The following is a 13,563-nucleotide window of genomic DNA, read 5'->3' on the forward strand; positions in this document are numbered from 1 at the left end:
TAAGATCACCAAGGCTAGAACACAGAAGGCACCTCCACCACAAGCATAGACCCCAGTCATCATCTTTTTGTAGGGAGACGGCCAGGACCTCCAGGAGGCCAAGCCATTCCAGGCACATGCCTCTGTTCTGGATAGAAACAAATCACAAGAGCTTCACGTCACAAAGACTCTACTGGAGTGGGTGTGGCAATTCTCCTGAATACATTTTTCAGTCGGTCTACCTCTATCAAAACTGATCAGTTTGACTCTGTGAGGTTTCCAGAGCCTAATCACATTTTTTAAAAACACAAAGACAAAATCTTTCTCCCAAAATACTGTGTTCCTTAGTCTGAAACCAGAAAAGCTTGTAATTTGCACTCTCTCCCAGAGTAATAATATAACCATAAAACTCAAAGTCACACCCATCATGAAGACTAAACAATTTTTTAAAAGGGAAGTAAGCTAAACAATGAGCCTGATAGGCTTTTGTACTCTGTGATATCAGGAAATGAACCCAAAGTTCCCGTGGAGTCCACGTTAAGAGAATTTGAGCTTCCTATTGTGGTAAATATCAAAAGTAACCACAAACCCTTGCTAGCAGGCATCAAAGAGCCATATGGCCTTTAGCAGGGTAATTCATAAAACAAACCAAATACCTTCTATCAATTCCAGTATCAATAAGCAACATATCAAACCAGGACTTTTGCCCAAGATATCTCAATCTGTTAAGCTCTCTACCTGGAGCCACAGATTTTTATTTAACCTTAATAACTTCTATAATATATGTCTGCATTCACTCTCCCCGGTGTTACAGACATTTATCACAACTCTCTACTTGGAGGTAGTGACCAATTTTTTCCCTATCTAAATTCCGAACCATAGATGAAAATCACCACGTGATTCGGGTAGTCTCTTTACTCTCCTTAAAACAAACTTAAACACCTATCAATTCTTTTTTTTAAAGATTTTATTTATTTTATATAAGTGAGTACCCTGTCATTCTCTTAAGACACACTAGAAGAGGGAATCAGATTGTGTTGCAGATGATTGTGAACCACCATGTGGTTGCTGGGAATTGAACTCAGGACCTCTGGAAGAGCAGTCAGAGCCATCTCTCCAGCCCCCTAAACATCTATCAATTCAAAAACCAACAAGCAACTTAAAACTCAGGACTTTGACAAGATATAATTGCCCACCTAAACATACAAAGCCCGGTACCATCCATCCCTTAGGAACATTAATAACAAACCTATAAATACACAGAGCAGAATCTTAACATCACCTGCCATGGCTTCTCACCCTCTCCTGTGTCCTGTCACGCCTTCTCTGTTCTAGTCTCTTCCTCTTCCTTCAAACTTTTTTCCCGCCCATCATTCCTTCTCGTCCAGTGACAGGCCTCCTTCTATCTAGTGCCTCCTTACCTGTGACATCATCCTACATTTAGAGACTCTTAGTCAAGTATGATAAGATAGTTCTGTATACACTGCAGGATTTAGGAAGCATTTTTAAGGCATGGCAGCCTATTTAGCTGAGGTTTCTTATTTCTGATGAAGACAACACTGAGTGAGTTCCTCAAGTGAGTTCCTTCAGAGGTGAAGTCAGCCCCTCCCCAGAGTCAGATATCGCACTGGCAAGTGCTTAAGAAACTCACAGAATTAGAACTAGGAACCACAATGACATGTTCTAACTTTCTACAGTGTCTGACCTGGTTATCATTAACTATAAATTTTACACAGCCTAGAGTCACCTTAAAAAAATGTCCAAGTTGAGCAGTCATCTTTTATCAGGTGGTTGTGTGGATGTGTCTGTAAAGGATTGTCTTCATGCAGGAGGGCCCACATACACGATCATGGGCTAGCTGGGCTAGAGAGACGGCTCAGCAATCAAGAGCATGGATCACTCTTGCAGAGGACTGGAGTTCAGTTCCCGACACCTATACACACCTACACACACCTACACATACACACACACACACACACCTACACACACACACACCCACACACACATACATAACTACACACATACCTACACAGACACACAGCTACACACACACAGCTACACACACACCTACCTACACACACCTACACACACACCTACACACACACCTACATACACATACATACCTACACACATACCTACACAGACACACAGCTACACAGACACACAGCTACACACACACACACCTACCTACACACACACACCTACCTACCCACACACACACACCTACACACACACACCTACACACACACCTACACACACACCCACACATACCTACACACACACATATACCTACACACCCACACATACCTACACACACATATACCTACACACACACACACACCTACAGACACACACACCTACACACACATACATACCTACAGACACACACATCTACATACACACCTACACCTACACACACACACCTACACAGACACATACCTATACAAACACACCCACACACATACCTACAGACACACATACCTACACACACATACATACCTACAGACACACACACCTACACACACACCTACACCTACACACACACACACCTACACAGACACATACCTATACACACACACACACACACACATACCTACAGACACACACACCTACACACATACACCTACACACACATACCTACAGACACACACACCTACATACACATATACCTACATACACACCTACACAGACACATACCTATACACACACACACCTACATACACACCTACACACACACACACCTACACACACCTACACACACCTACACACCCACACATTCCTACACACACACACCTACACACACATATAGACACACACACAATGTTGAATAATAAAAAATAAATCTAAAAAAAAGATTTTATTATCTCCCTCTGTGTGTGTGTGTGTGTGTGCGTGTGTAGGTGTGTGTAGGTGTGTAGGTGTCCATGAGGCTAGAAGAAGGTGCTGAATGCCCTGGAGCTGGAGCTGTTTCAAAAAACAAAAACAAAAACAAAAAAAAAAAAAAACAAAACTAAAAAACAAAAAACCAAAAACCAAAGCAAAACAAACAGAAAGCCCATTAATTCTGTTTATCTTTTTCTTCTTGTGTGAGGTATAATGTCAGTCACAGGGCATCCACCTTCTGTTTCTGTCCTCACCCGGCTTCCTTCCTCTGTCATTGATTCCCATTTAAAAATAAGGAACTCACACATGAAGCCTCTTACCAGCTCTCCACTGAGAGTAGGAAGCTCTGTTTTGATTTGGTGTTTTTGTGGGGTCGGGGGTCGCAGGGGAGGTAGGTGTATCAGTTCTCTCCCTCTACCGTTAAGTGGGTTCCAGGGATAGAACTCAGGTCACCAGGCCCCTTCACCTAACGAGTCATTTTGTCGTCCCCAGACTTGCCTTTTTCTCCACATAACCAGAGCTCCTCATAAAAGAAACTTACATGTATTGTGTACAAGAATGCTCTGACCTTTGCCAAAGTTATATTGCTTTCTATTGACAGGCTGCCATCCACAAGCTTGTGAAAGGCATTCTCTTTCGTTCTGTTGTATTCTGTTTTGAAACAGGCTTGCCTGTAGGCCAGGTTGGCCTTAACCTCCTGATCTTCTTTCTCTGCCTTCCGGGTACAGGGCTACCAGGTGTGTGCTAGGTGCGAGCCTTTCAAAATAATTGTTAGTGTGTTTGTAGATTCCAAACAGTAGGTGACTGGGGCAAAAGTAAACGTGTGCCATCTTCGTGGACATTGGAGTGCAACAGACGTTGTGCTGGATTTGCAGTTCTGTAACAGCTCACAAATGCTGCTTGGCTGCTTCTTTGCCAGCTTGCCAGCCAACATGTTGCTTCGGTTGCTCTTGGATTTTTACCAATCTGATAGGTGAAGCTGGACATGGTGGCGTTTCTGTAGTCTCAGCACCTGGAAGGTGTGTTCAGAGAATCAGAAACAAGGTCATCCTCAGCTGCAGAGTGAGCTTTGATGCCAGCCTGGGTTATATGAGATCCTCCTCCCCAATACGTCAATCTGGTAAGATGTGTAGTTATTGTTAAATGCAGTTGTTAATGTTAATAACTTCTTAAGTCGTGGTGTTGAACATCTTTATATACTCAAGAACCAATTTCATTTTATTTTATGTGAATTTTTTATCAAGGTGGAATTTTTTTTAAAGATTTATTTATTACATGTAAGTACACTATAGCTGTCTTCAGACACCCCAGAAGAGGCATCGGATCTCATTACAGATGGTTGTGAGCCACCATGTGGTTGCTGGGAATTGAACTTAGGACCTCTGGAAGAGCAGTCAGTGCTCTTAACCACTGAGTCATCTCTCCAGCCCGAGGTTAGAATTTATTAAGGATTTTTTTTTCCTTCAGGTAGGATGTCGTTATGTACTCCAAGATCACCAGGTTGACCTTGAATTCACAAAGCTACACCTGCCTCTGCCTCCTAGTGCTGGGATCAAAGGTGTGCGGCACCAGACTTGGCTGGTTTGAGTTTTGGGACAAACTCTAGCAATGTTAGTTCAGGCGGGCCTTGACTCACTGTCTAAGCCACGCTGGCCTGCCCTCCTGTCTCAGTTCCCTGAGTGTTGGCATTATAGAGTGAGCCACCATACCTGGCTAATAAAACAAAATCATAACAAAAAGATTGTTGCAATGGTAGATTGAGCAGAGGACCTCAGGCTTGCAACACAAGTGCTCCTCCCCCAGCTGCTCCCATAGGCTCCGCCCCTGAGCTGCTCCCACAGGCTCCGCCCCGAGCTGTTCCTACAGCCCTTAGGGTTTTATGATACTCATATTTAACATTCCATTGAGAGGGAAGCGGTTGCTTCTTCACTAGCCACTCAAACTGGAAATAATGTCAGCCTCACACATAAAACCAGGCAAATGGAAATAAAATGCTCCCATGAAAAATGTTCCCGTAGAGTTCGGGCTCGCTGCAGAAAAGGCTATTTTATCTCGTACCTAGAATATTTATCGACAAATTGGACTAGTGGGAAGAATGTATTTCAAATCAAGATTCCCACCAGGAAGAGCTCTATATCTAAATGTAGCTTTCATTGAGCTTCCCCAGAGAAAAGAAAATACAAGTCAGACCATGCATGGGTTGGTGAAATCTAACGGCTTACCAGTGAAGCAGCACAAAGAATCCTATTTACTGTCCAAGCATCCGAGGTATTGGAGCTCTAAAGGATCGCTGGGGATCGGAGGTGCCACTTGTATATGCAGGCGTAGCTGGAATGCTTGCACCCTTACGGTTTTTGAGGTGACTTGTGACGAGAGTTCAGAACTAAACGGTTCTCATTAAAGTACTTGGCAAGTAATGGAGGATTCTAGCCTTAAGGGTCATCTGGGGATGTCAGAGTTGTTCCTTCAGGGTAATGTTTTAGATAAGTTATGAATATAAGTCACTCATGAGCTGTGAGGTAGTAAAATCTCTAAGACTTTGAGAAAGTCATTATATTTTCCAAACATTTCTTTTTTTTTTTTTTTTTTTTTTTTTGGTTCTTTTTTTCGGAGCTGGGGACCAAACCCAGGGAAACATTTCTTGATTAACTGCTTTATACTCTAGGGAAATAGGAGTGAAATAAAGTGCGGTTTGCCTGGTGCCGTGCTTGGTTCATAAAAGCCAGCATTATATAGGGAGGGACAGAGACATGTCTAGCTTGTGTATATTTGGAAATTATGTTATCTGTATTTCTCTTTCTACCTTTCCATCTACTTACCCACTGACCACCCCTCCATCCACAGACTTTCATGATGTAGCACAGGCTACCTCTTGTCATGTTCCTTTTTCCTTAGCTCCCTGAATGCTAGGATTACTGGTGTGCACCACCACATCCCAGTTTGGAAACCAAGTTTTAGAAGCTGCTGGAGAGATGACTTAGTGGTTAAGAGCACTGACTGCTCTCCCAGAGGTCCTGAGTTCAAGCCCCAGCAACCACATGGTGACTCACAACCATCTGTAATGAGATCTAATGCCCTCTTCTGGTGTGTCTGATGACAGCTACAGTGTACTCACATACATTAAGTAAGTAAATAAAGCTGACTTTCTGTAGCATCTCATGGTTACTGAAAGTTGAGTTAGCTCCCACTCTGTTACTGTCTTTGGCACCTCTTTTGCATCCCCAATCAGATACATGAATTCAATGTAAGAAGACTGAGAGGAATTTTTTTTACTACTTTTCATTTATTTTTTTGCTTACCAGAAACCTTCAGAAGGGATGAATGATGTTCCACAAAGCTGAAAGCCCTCTTAGACCCCACAGAATTTGCTGGCGAGACTGATTGGCTGTGTCTGGAATATTAGATTGTCCTGTCTCTAGTTGCCTTTTTATTTGGAAGGGGAATGAATGGTATTTGTAATATGCAAATGTGTACTGCAAAGGTAGCCTGGCCAGGGTTGTATTTTATAGTTGTCTCTCTGGTTACCTTCCCCTAGTTCTTGTAGAGCTCAGGGATCCAGAGATTGTTCTAGAGACTGTGAGCCTGTTTTCCACCCTTGCCCCTTTCTTTCCCTCCCTAGTGGGGATTCCTGTTATGGTATAAATGTCATAGTTAGGCAGATGAGCCTACAGGTTGGTGACATGAGCTATTATGTAGCCCTGGTACCTCAAACTCCTAGTGATCCTCCTGTCTGAGCATTCTGAAAACTGGGAGTTATATTTCATAGGACCATTCTCATTTTCTTGTGGCTGGAGAGTGGGTTCAGGGAGGGTGTCGTATCTTGCGTACTCAGTTAAGGAGCTATGTTACTCCACATAAGAATGGCGATGGCTGGGCTGGAGAGATGGCTCAGTGGTTAAGGACACTGACTCTTCTTCCAGGGGTCCTGAGTTCAATTCCCAGCCACCACATAGTGACTCACAACCATGTGTAATGAGATCCGATGCCCTCTTCGGATTTGTCTGAAGACAGCTACAGTGTACTCACGTTTTTTTTTTTTTTTTTTTTCTTTTCTTTTCTTTTTTAGGAGCTGGGGACTGAACCTAGGGCCTTGCGCTTGCTAGGCAAGCGCTCTACCACTGAGCTAAATCCCCAACCCCTGACAGTGTACTCACGTAAATAAAATAAATAAATACATTGAGAGAGAGAGAGAGAGAGAGAGAGAGAGAGAGAGAGAGAGAGAGAGTGAGTTGTCTCTCTGATTCTTCCTTGTTAGTTCTGGGCATCAAATTCAGATTGTCAGACTTGTCACCAAACACCTTTATGGGCTGAGCGATCACGTGGGCCTAAGTTTTATTTACTCTCTGTTGTTTATTCTAAGCGGTCAGTGGCCATGGAGTGCGGGTCAATGACACAGCTCAGCTGCTGTCCTCAGCATTCCGCAGTGTTCTTTTCAGAGACCGTATTAAGAATAGAGCTTATGATAGCTTTCCTACAGCTTAATAGGCAGGCTTGGACAAAGGCTAGGACACGCCCAAGCGTGGCTGTGGGCTTCTTAAGAGAAAGTTACAATGAAGTTCTTTACAATAGTGACAATATAAGTTTGGTGACTTCTAAAGTTCCATTTTAAAGCAGACGTAAGGAGGAACCCAGATGAGACCATAGGTTGGTCCTCCATGTGTGTCGGGTGGGATTGCAAACCTGCATCACTAGTTAATCCTTGCAGATCTTCACCGTCAAGCCCGCCTGTTTTTCTAAGTTCTAACGTGAAAAGGGGGAACCTTCCCTCTCCCCTCTATTTCTTTCTTTAGATACTAACCAAAATCCTTAATGTGGTTGGTCTGATACTCTAGGCTTTTCCACTGTTTTCCTTGAAGAACCCCACACATCGCACAGCTGCTTATGAAACCCCATCGCTGTCCCTGACTCAAAGGCATGACATTGTTCTTCGTCCTCTCTCCTGGCAGCCCGAGGATTTAAAAAGGCCTGCCCTATTGCTCCACGTTAATGAAAGGTCCTCTAGAGCTCCAAAAGCAAACAAAAACCTAAGTCATGAGGTACAGAGGAAGTTGTTTTGTTTTTGCTGTAAATAAAAGTTTATAATCCTGATTGTGAGAATCCCAGAAATTTTCAGGTTTAAATCTTGGAGAGGACTAAGGTCCTAAGCTGTGGCGCTCAGGGCTTCAGCGGGGGAGGGGGGCTTGCTATTTTAACATTTTTTTAGTTGAAATAAATATTAAAAGGAATATTGCTTGTCTGTAGGTGCCCTTCACAGCAAATGTTAATTGTGCTGGGATTTTTGACTTTTTGTTGATGAAAGCCTTCAGCCAGACTCTGGAATGAGGGGTTTCTTTCCATTCCCATGGCCCCTTGATCACCTATAAATAGCTGTGTCCTAGAGCCAGTCAGTGTGTGTGTGTGTGTGTGTGTGTGTGTGTGTGTGTGTGTGTGTGTAAGGGAAGCTGGCCTGGAAGTCCCCTCCCTCCCTTTTTCTCTTTTTTCCTCCTACCCTTCTTCCTTCTCTCCCTCCCTTTCTTCCTTCCTTTTTTTTTTTTTTTTTTTTTTTTTTTTGGTTCTTTTTTTCGGAGCTGGGGACCGAACCCAGGGACTTGCGCTTCCTAGTCTTCCTTCCTTTTTGAGGTAGGGTCTTATGTAGTCCAGGCTGGCCTTAAAATAGATTTGTAGCCAAGGACGACCTAGAACTTGTAATCCTTCTGTCTACTCCACCTTCCCAGAAGTTCACCTCCATACCTGCTTTGTTTGGTGCCAAAGGTCGATACTGCAGATCGATACCGTGGCTTTATAAACACTCTGATCTGCATCCTGCACGCAGCACACCATTTAGCCAGGATATTTCTATACAACTGTCTGGCCTCCAACTTGCAATCTTCCTGTCTCAGCCTCCCAAGTAGTAGGATCATAGGCAGGCATCACCAACGCCCAGCCTTGCACCTGAGTTTTTGTGGTCATGGTGCAGGGAATCTAAAGTCACAGAAGGAAGTCTGTTTCCTTTATTTTCCATCACTGGACAATTAGATCTCATTGTCAGTGAAAACTGATGGGTGGATTACAGCTCTCACACTATCGAGCCTGTGCTAATAAATGCAACAGTTGTTCATACTCTGGTGGTGAATGACCTTTAAATGCAACCATTTATGGAAGCCTTCCCGTGGGGAACGATTTAACTTCCAAATGATGTTCAGGAGTACTTATCATTTAAATATGCTTCCTTCCGTCAATACAGAATAACAAACACTGTTAGATTTCTGATGTTGATTCAGACGGTAGGAAATCTGCTGAATAAATTAGAGTGCGTTTGATTTATATTGACCAAAATTTTTTAGACTGCTATGTTACAGGTCAAGGTGACATACATTTAAATGCACCGTAGAGCAGAGGTCACAGCTGACTGACAGGAGTGCTTACGCTGTTTTTAATTGACTTTTAAATATTATTGTTAAATTGTTTCTCAAGAGCCAATCATTCATTCGACATGGGATTGAAGTTTACTTAGGATGTTAACGGAGACCTTATTTTAGAAGTCAATAATCTTGATCATTGCCCTAAAAACTATGGGAGTACGTTACGACTTTATTTTAGCTACTAATTTGTATCAGAGACTGGGTGCATTAGGCCTTTTCCTTTGATTGTTTTAAGAACCCTTCTAAGAGAACATGGACAAAACCCAAAGTAATAGACAGTTACTACAGGAAGTACTTCTGAGGCAAGACTGTTTTCTTAGTGCTCTTGAGATTTTTCATTGATGCTGTTATATGTATAGGAAGGAGATTTCTCCACAGGGGAAGGGTGCAGGGGGACGTTCCCCAGCCCTTCCTGAGTGGTCTGGAAGCTCCCGTAGCCTTTGCTCAGCCCTCTGGGAGAGTTTCTCCATGTGGGCTCTCAGTGCGTTGGCATCGCAACACAAAGCCTTTTGTTTGCACCCTTCAGGTTTTCATTTTTGCCCCATGGAATAAATAGCGTTTGCAGAACCCACGGGTGAGTATGCAACTGTACAAAAGCCTTTATTTTTAACCATGGGGACTTTTTTTTTTTTTTTTTTTAGCCAGACATGGTGTTACATGCCTCTAAGCCTGGACTTCTTAGCTGAGATCCTGTCACCAAACAAACAAAACTAAATCCCAAACCAGCCAAGCAAATAAATACAAACAGGAAAAGGCAAAGCAAAGGGGGCTTGAGCATTGGATCAGTACTTAGTACTCTTGAGAGGGCATAAGTGTGGTTCCTGCCTATAGCATCAGCTCCAGGGGACTGAAGCCTTCTTCTGGCCTCATGGGAACACTGGCATACTTCACACACACACACACACACACACACACACACACACACACACACACCCCTACACTAAAAATTATAAAAACAAATTAAAACAAAACAAAAACTCGTTGATTTTAACCAAACAGTGTGCCTTGCGGCTTGGGGTAAGAAGGCTGACTTGGGTCTTGCATCCTGAGGAGATGCTTGCCCTCAGAAGTCAGCACAAAGTCCCTCCTTCAGAGCAAACAGGGTGGGGCAGTTCTTTAAAGTAGGAACCCTACTGTGGCTCCTTGGTCTGTAGCCTTGTGCCCACATTTAATGTGACCAGATGGCATCATCTATTCCCTGATGGCAGAAGTGACCGTGTTGAATGTTCACAAGGGAGAAGCGGAAGCAGAGAGAGTGGCAATGAAAGTGGAGTGAGAAGCATTCACGGGCAGAGCCAGAGGGGTGGGAGTCTCTGAGTCTGAGGCCTGGTCTGTAGAGTGGATTCCAGAACAGCCAGGGATACACAGAGAAACCCTGTCTCAGAAAAGTAACAATAAAAAGAGAAGAAAGTGCTGGGAGAGAATGAATGACATCGTGGTGTGCCTGCGGGATGAGTCACACACTGGTGACTGGGAGGCGGAGAGGGGGGGCAGAGCTCTGCAGTGCAGTCAGATGCAGAAGGAGGTGGGGGGCAGGGAGCCAAGTGGAAAAAGTTTTGGTTGTCAGCACCGAGTAGGCTCAGTGAAAGGAGGAGGGGTGTGCTGGCTAGTGTTGCTGATTGTTGTATTGTTTGTTGCCAGCTCCACAGGAGCCAGGGATGCCTGGAAAGGGGAACCAGGATTGGGAAAATGCCTCCAACAGAGCACTAACAGGCAAGTCTCTGGGGCATTGGAACCCAGCTCCCCAGGAGCAGTGCAGTCCCTGGCCGTGTGCTCTTGGATCCAAGAAGAGGAAAGCCATGGAGAGCAGGCCAGTAAACAGCATTCCTCCATAGCCTCTGCTTTAGCCCCTACCTCCAGGGTCTAGCCTCGACCTCCTGAAATAAACTCTTTTCTCTCCATGTTGCTTTTGGTTATGGTGATCACAGCAACAGAACCAAACTAGGACAGGGAGGGGTTCGTTGTGTAAGGGTCTGAAAATCACTGAAGGAAGACCTCAGAGCCAGAGAATGCAAAGACAAGGAGTGTTTATTCTACAGAAACACTGGCATCCTGGGGTCAGCCATTCTTTGAACTGGCAACCCCAGATAAAGGCATGCAGGCCTTCTTAGAGGGAACCGGGGGAACTCTCTAGAAGGATTAGATAATCTAAATTTTCGTTAGTGGGTGCTAGGGGGTTACAGGTGATCAGTGGTCTACATTCCTAGGTCACGAACGGTCAACCATGTGATGAAATAGGCAGTCTAGTGCAGATGGCCCATTCTGAGATATTTCCCCATTTCTGTGGTTGCCCCCAGGCTGTTCTTTGGGAGGGGTTTTTATGATCTTGTTTTTGATTTTATGGCCTGTTCCCAGAGCTGGTGTCCTATGAACTAGTTTCAGGGACATAAGGTCTGTTCCGGAATCTGGTACCTTAAGGCCTTTTTTGAAATCAGGCCTGGTTCTCAAAATGGAGACAAATGAGATCCTTAAATGGGGACAAATGGGGTTTATATTGTCCTTTCAGTTGCCACTGCGATGGTTGCCACTGCTGTAGAGGTAGATCTCCATCAATAGGGCTAGGGCCTTTCAGTGCTAAAGCAGCCACTGATCAAGTGCATATCCATAGCTGTACTCAGAGCCAGCCAGAAAGGTTACAAACTGGCGATGCCTTGCTCTCCTGTGAGAGTTCAGGAGCTCTGGGGGTGGATTAAGAATCAGACGCCCTACCTCCTACTCCTCCTGCTCCTCCTGCTCCCCCTGCTGAAGACTGAACCTAAAACCTTGTCTATGCTGGACATACAGCCTACAACCGAACTGCACACCCAGCCCAGAAGGAGGCTTTTTCTTTTGTTGCCAGGGTCTCCATGGTTAGCTCTGGCTGCTCTGGAACTTCCTACGTAGACTCAGAGATCAGCTTGGCTTTGTCTCCCAAGCCCTGTGATTACAGGCATGGGCCACAGGCCTGGCAGAGAGGGTTTTTAAATGGTCCCTCCTGGGATTCTGATGAGTAGCCAGGTGAAAGCTACTGCAATAAAGTGTCCCCAGACCCACATATGATCTCTGAGGATATTATTAAGGTTTGAGACAATGGCATAGAGCATGAGGCTATGAGGAGAGTTCAAAACAGCTCCCCAAATGGTTTTCTAGGTTCTGCCTGGGCCGTAGGTGATTTTAATCTATAGTTAAGCCTGCACACTGTTGGATGAGTGACTTACCCGGTATTTTTGTTGCTGCGATAAGCACCCCGAGAGAAGAAAGGGTTTATTTAATCTTACAGGTTACAACCTGTCATCTAGGGAAGCTAATGCAGGAACTCAGGAGCTTGAACCAGAAACCACAGAGGAACTCTGCTTGTTGGCTTGCTTCTAAGCTCAGGTTTCCTACCAGCCTAGGTCTGTCTGTCCAGAGATGATGCCACCCACAGTGGCCTCTTGTATTAACTTAGTGACCAAGGAAATGTCCCACAGATCGCCCATAGGCGAGTCTGATGGAAGCACGTCTTAGTTCTGCCCAAGTTGACAACCAAGATGAGCCTTCCGCCATTTTGGAAAGGTGCTCTCCATTGCGTACTAGGGTAGCATGAAGGAGAAATACCAGCTTCATTTGAAAGATCTAGTGGGCCAGTCACATTCTGATTCAGCAGAAGTGCTTTCTGTACTGGCTTATAGACACACCAACCTCTGACCCCTGCTTAGCCTATTTGAGGAACTTCTTAAGGCTATGTGAAGAAGCCCCAGGCCAGAGCCACTTGGTTCCACATTCCAGCCTGCTCACTTGTAAGGGAACTTGTGAAAGTCATCTATTCTCCCAGAGTCACATTTCCCTAAAACGCCTACCCCAGCCTTATCACAGGCTCAAGTATAAACTCTACACCCATAGTAAGAACTTGTAATGTGGGAACAACTATTACTCATTACTAACGCTGCTAATTATATACTCATAATTATATATAGTGCACATTTCTGACAGTTGGGGTTCCGATGATATCACATATGTTACCTCCCTTTCATCGTATATTAGGATTTTTTCTTATCTTTGAAATAATTTGGCATTCACCACTTAAATGAGAAACAATTCTCTTTTATTTTAAAGACGAGCTCCCACGCTAGGGTGGCGTAGCCACGGCGGGTCCTACCCTTTCTGCCCGTGTCTGCTCCTGCCCCAGCTTACCATACTGGCCTTGGCTGAAGCTCAGCCCCACTCTCTGCCCTGAGGGAATGTGTAAGAGGCCCAGGACTCTGCATCCATCTTTGATGCTCTCTTGGGTTCTTGGAATGGTCACACACTTGTAGTGTTAGGCAGTGACACACTCCATTTG

The 13,563-nt window shown here is 44.5% G+C and overlaps 1 protein-coding gene across 7 annotated transcripts in view; it reads left to right on the forward strand.

The window, feature by feature from the left end:
- Snx24 (sorting nexin 24) overlaps nt 1-13,563 on the forward strand; it is a 153,913-nt gene that overhangs the window by 12,374 nt on the left and 127,976 nt on the right. For 3 of the 7 annotated variants that reach the window (XM_087593115.1, XM_087593116.1, XM_087593118.1), the window contains exon 2: nt 10,905-10,976. The gene's annotated coding sequence lies outside the window, so the exon portion shown is untranslated. 7 annotated transcript variants of the gene reach the window in all.

Source organism: Rattus norvegicus, chromosome 18 (genome assembly GCF_021556685.1).
Source record: "Rattus norvegicus strain SHRSP/BbbUtx chromosome 18, alternate assembly SHRSP_T2T, whole genome shotgun sequence".
In the NCBI taxonomy this organism is placed as follows: Eukaryota; Metazoa; Chordata; class Mammalia; order Rodentia; family Muridae; genus Rattus; species Rattus norvegicus.